Source organism: Gambusia affinis, linkage group LG03, assembly GCF_019740435.1.
Source record: "Gambusia affinis linkage group LG03, SWU_Gaff_1.0, whole genome shotgun sequence".
NCBI lineage: Eukaryota > Metazoa > Chordata > Actinopteri > Cyprinodontiformes > Poeciliidae > Gambusia > Gambusia affinis.
In genome coordinates this window covers 9603640-9609639 of record NC_057870.1, presented here as the reverse complement: position 1 = coordinate 9609639, position 6000 = coordinate 9603640, and positions in this window count along the sequence as shown.

The following is a 6000-nucleotide window of genomic DNA, read 5'->3' as shown; positions in this document are numbered from 1 at the left end:
TTTCAATCATCTTACTGTTTAAGTCAACACTGACTTAAAGCTTCATAGAGCAGATTTCATTTAACCTGCCAGGACATTTTTGGGATTTATCTCAGATCAAAAATACATTAATACATTTTCTGAGACAAATACATCAATACAAATGCTTTTATTTTAAGCACAGCTAAATGTTTGATTGGCCATTAAGGAATACATTTTCTTTTGTTCTACCTATTTCTGTCCTTTTTTTTCTTTCAGGGATTAGTTATGGTACGTTTGTCAATGAAAATGTTGAGCAGTTGCTGAAATCTAGTTTACGATGGTATCAAAACGCAACAGCAGGATACTTTTTTGATGCAGTGGTTAAGTTATTCCTCCATGTGAACAAGACAGTGCAGCAACATCCAACAAAGCACAGTGCAATTCTACCATCAAGCATTACTGCAGTGCACTCATTTGACACAAATTTTCTTACCTGCCGTTGTGTGATTTTTTTCAACTTTTTTTTAGCTAAATGATTAAAAAGACAACTAAATGAGCCTACATGCTCTTTGCTGTATTTTAAAAATATAAATTATTATATTGATAAGTAATTAACCTCGAGTTAAGTGAATAAACTTGGTGAGGATTTCAAGATTTCACAGAAAGAAAAAAACTGATCAAGGAGTCTCTGCTCTTTTTTTTTATACTGTAAATGCCCTTTCTGCCTAAGGCACTTTCACATTACTGATTGTGAGAGACACAAATAACTTCTTTATTCTCTTAAGCTTGTAGAAGAGTGTTGCCACGTTCATTATTTATCATCAAATGGCCAGACTGCTTTTAGATGCACTTAAAGGGTTAAAATAAGTGCCAAATCAAAATCTAAAAATAATGTGAATGCAGCTATGAGATTCACAATTCTTTGCTTTGGGATTTTTTTCTTAGTTGAAGCTGTTCCTGATCTTGCGATGTGCACTGGCGTTAAAAACAAGGGGTGTAAAGTGCACTATGTGCAACTGCATAGGAACTGGGTAAGTTGTTTCAGCCTCAAACGTGAGTCTTTCTAAATAATTAATTGTTCAAACATCTGGGGAAGAAAGTTTAATGTTTGGAACATTGAATGCCCTGAAGTGGTCAGCTAATTATTAGTCAAAATAATCAAACAATAGGTCAGACTGCGCTCTTTTGATAGAAAAATTGAGCATTTACTTTACTTGTAAATTAATATGCACTAATCCTGTCAAATAAATATCAAAATAAGTCATAACAAAAATTATTTTTCTATTTTGACTCTCCCTGACGACTCCTGGGGGCTGTTTGTTCAGAGTCACTCAGAGGGTTTCAGTCCAATTTATGTTTTATGAATGATTTGTGAGTTTTTAAACATTTTTTTATTCATTAGTTCCATAAAAGATGCTTTCATGTTCTTTTCCCTTAGAAAATAAAATACAGTCATTGGTGTTCTACAAACCTTCAAATTATCAACTGTATATAGGTACAGGTTTGAGCTCCACTGGATGTTTTAATTTTACAGACACAAAAATCACTTCTCAAGTGGCAATAACAGTAACAAATTCAGCAAACATGGAACTCCTCATTCAAGTTTTAGATCTGTAGTGATTTGCAGAATCCTTTCTATAAAATTCAGATTGGTTCGTTCTACTGAAATATTATATGTTCAGTTCATTGTTGATCTGGTAAATAAAAAAGTAAAATTGATTACTCCTGTGAGAGACACTTCAAACACTCAGCACCCTGGGGTGAGTGACTCCTCATCATTTTAGGCCTTAACTTAGGTCATGATTTTAGTCGGTCAAGGATATTGTCAGAGAACTTGGCAAAACAGATCTGCAGCTTTTGGACTTAGTAATGTAGGCTACCCTGTCAGGTGCTTACTAAAGCGATGCTGGATCACTAAACACCAAGACCCAATTATAATTGTGCACAATTAAAATACATTGGTTTGATGGGGTAATAAATATGGAATATTCACTGCTGTACAGCATGCAGATATTTTAACCTTGAAGCATGCATGCAGTAGAGTTAGCAACAAATCTGTTACACATTTCAGTTTAAACTTTATTTAAACCTGAAATTTGTCTTTCAACGATTTCTTTAAAATATAAATCTACAATACTTTGAAGATACAGTTAGCAATATCTTTTCCATTTGTACTTTTCATATTGTTCACACCCCGCCTCCCGCCCAGAAGGTTCTCTGGAGATGGGCACCAGAATCCCTCCTGAACCCACTAAAGACAAGCGTGTACAGGAAATGAATGGACGGATGGATATTGCTCACATTGGAGTTCATTGTAATGACGTAGTGAATGAACTACGTGTTTTATATCACATCCTCAGCAAACGCACCTGAAACTCTGTGGCCAGCGAGATTTGACTCCCTGGAGGAAAACAGACAAAAAGTTCTTTTAATAGTTTTGGGCGAAACGATCCTTTAACTTTGCGTGCAGAGCTCATTTTACAGGTGGGCCTTCCTCCCTGCACAACATCTGCTCCTGCTAATGCCATCTCCAAGCAGCATTCCTGATGCTCAGGTGAGTGGTGTTGTGCTGGTGTGAATTGCAGACCTTGTGCTGAACATTGATGCACTGCCTCCATTATCGCCCTGCCTCCTTCCATGGAGCCAAAGCTATTGTTTATGACACTGACACATGCAGTAATGGGTATTTCACTTCTGCGCCTATACTGAGCGTGCGTTGAAACTGGAAACATAGATAAATATGGTGCGCATCCACAACATCAGTAAATTTCTATTTCATCAACCGAGGCATTAGAGTGATCACCGGTGTGGTTGCGGGGCCGCTCATTGCGCACGCCCGCCGGTGGAAACTGAAATGATAATGTTGGTTTAAAAGAGCTGAAGAGATCCCATGGGTAAAACAGTAACAATCACAAATTCACTATCTCCTCGTGCTTGCTTTTGTTATTTCTTGGACTTAAACGTTCTGGGAATTCGCGGTGAAAAACTTCTAAAAGAGACTCAGCCGAAACCTCTCTACAGGAATATCATTAAACATGTACAAATGCGTCTCAAGGGTGAAGAGTGGGGGTTGGGGGGATTTGGAGAAGTTCCGACCTACAGTAGAAGTCAGACGAATCCTTCAGTGGAGTGAGTCCCCGCAGACATCCGAACATGGCAGCTGTCACTAACAAGGAAAGTCACATGCCACTCTCCTCCTTTATGTTCAAATACAAACACAGACTCGGGAGTATTAGTGCCAGATATTTTCAATTATCTCGTGTCAACCTTTATCTCCTCACATTTACGGCGCTGCAGCTGGATTGATGCCTTCCTTCTTTCATATTCCGCGCACAGTTGTACTTCAGAAGGGGGAAGACGGAGAAGAGGGAGATCACAACTGTTTCATCTAACTTTTATGTAAGTGTTTCAGATTCTGGTAGCCCAGGGGTACATGGTGCACACAGCTAAATTCTTTAAGAATGCTTTTAACGGCACAATGAGTGTAAATGAAGGCGAAGGCTCCCGGGAAATGTTTGTCTTGTTCGTTTAAAAAAAAAAAGAAGAGAGGATTATCAGTTCAGATAGAGGGATGATTGAGTTCAGGAGATATGGGGAAAATCTGCTGCTGTTGGATTGCTGAAGGTATGTGTTTGTATAATAGCGATTCACAGCGTGGTTCTACATCTCTTTGGTAGTTTTCTATTACAGTACAACAAAAAGCCTTTTTCTGTTTACATAGCGAGCTTGCATCAAGTGGAGGATTGTGCACATAAAATTACCATAATAGGCAGCCGTGGAGTTTGCTAATGTGCTTTTCTGGATGAGAGGGCATGCAGAGACTCGCTGAGGAACTGACAATGTAGTGGGGGAAAAAAAGAAAAAAGAAAACTAAGAAAAAAATAAACAAGCCCCAAAATGATCCGAATATCCTCATTTTTTCAAGCCCTGTTTAGTACACGGATGTGCATCCACCCGGGGAGCGCAGAGGTTACCCCACATCTGGAGAAATGAGTTTGACCCTCTCAAAGGGCACAGGGAGTTGCCCCCTTAAAGCTGCAAACAAAAGCAGCAGTGGCGAGCGGGAGCCCAGAGCGCCATTCATCGCGGCTAATGACTTGTTCATTAAGAGTGATGATGGATAAAGACTTCTCACGCTGAGATGAAATCAAGATTTATATGCGTTGTTTCCTCACCCAACTTGTGGGAAGATCATCATCATTTAATTCTATCTCTGCGGCCGGTGATGGGCATCCAGAGAGCGGGCTATCAAACGGTGCAGTCAGCTGGCAAAATCCAAAACGTGCCGTTGGCACATCTGGAGCTTGCCGTCGCAGCTGAGGGTGAGCAATGGCTGCTGGCGGGTGGCCAAATTACAGGCAGAGACGCTTCAGGACTCCGCAGCCTCCACCCTGGCTTCTCCTCGTTTAGATCATCATCATTATTTATTTGCTTATTTATTATTTTTTTTTTCCCAATATGTGCGCTGTGTTGCATTTCAATAGCACTTTTTCCCCCCTCAGCTTAAGCGCATTATCACACCGCGCTAGACCCTCGACCCACCTCTCTCCGTAGGCTCTTATCTCTAGCTGGAAATAGGCCTCAAGACACTTCATCAGTGTCCTTCACCTTGCTATCTGCTGCTCCCAACTTTTATTAAAACTTCAGCCTTTATCAGCTCCTGGGTAATTCAGGCATGACAAATTGGGCACCAGATGCCACCTCCATTTGAGGCCGCTGTACATCTCTTGCTCCCCTATCAAGACAATGGGAGGTGGCAGGCTGCAGCATTGTGGGAAACCCACCTTTAGCCCATCACATCAGGTTACCTCAACAAACTTCCTACATCCATCTGAATGCTAAATACTTTGACTCGGGGAAAGTTCTTCTCTATGCATCAGGGCAGATGATGTTCGCTTTATTTTATTTTTTTTATCAGTGACATGAGAGAATTACAACACTTTATTGACTCTAAACTGAAAAAAAGAACAATAAGAAAAGGAAAATGTCTCTTTCCAGATGCAGTTTGTGTCACTGCGTGCTGTTCTGCTTGCACATGTGAGGAGAAAAAGATCAACATTTATTTGTTTTATGGTGCAGAAAAAAAGTATTTGCCAAACTGAGAAAGTGCCGCTTTGAAAATAAGAATCTGTCTTGTGAGTGCGAATGTATTTTAGATAAAACTGCTGATGAACTGAACGAACAGCTGGCGATTTTCACTTTGCACAACCAGTTGAGAATTCAAAAATCCAACCTTTTTTAGATGCACCATACTTTAAATGCTACCAGTTTGCACTACTCATAACACTCTTCTGAATGGAAGTTATTACTGACAAAGTAGTGGGAGCACAAAGGTGAGTTTAGCAGATGCACAGAAATCTGACAGTTTTGTAAAAACAAAATCTCTTTTCTTGCCAGTCGTAAAGTAAAAATTTATTTTTCTGAAAGGGTCACATGGATGGGAACAGCTGATCACATTTTTTCCATATTTATTAAATTATTCACACATTTTTAATTTGTTGCACTTGCTTCTTTATATGTCTTACACGTCCAATATGGCCACACTCAGTATTATGATGTTAGATAAAGCCACCAAAGAAACTCCCCTTATTGTTATCACAGCAAATTTAACTGTACTGATTGGTAATGTAAGAGTTCAAGATGTCAATTTGGCATAATTGTTTGTTTTTGTCTTTTTCAAAAATGAACCATTAATGGAAGGAAGGCCAGGCAGAAAAAAAACACCTCTGAAGAAGCTGAAAATGTCAGAGGTTCTACAACATCTAAAGTCTCCTTGGGGATAATAAAATATCTTCAAACTGAATTGAAATCAACATCTTGAAAGCTAGTTCTTGAAAATAGTTCTAGTTCTGTCCAAATTGGTTAAAAAACATTTTAGGACGGTCAAAGCGTTAGAAAGACAGACCAGAAATCAGCAAAGCTGCATTTGAGTGCAGTCATCTTGATGACATGGACAGCTCATACAGTATTTACCACCTCCTCCTCCCGTACATTTCATTTTTGGGCATGTTCAAAGATAGGACATAATTTATTATGCAT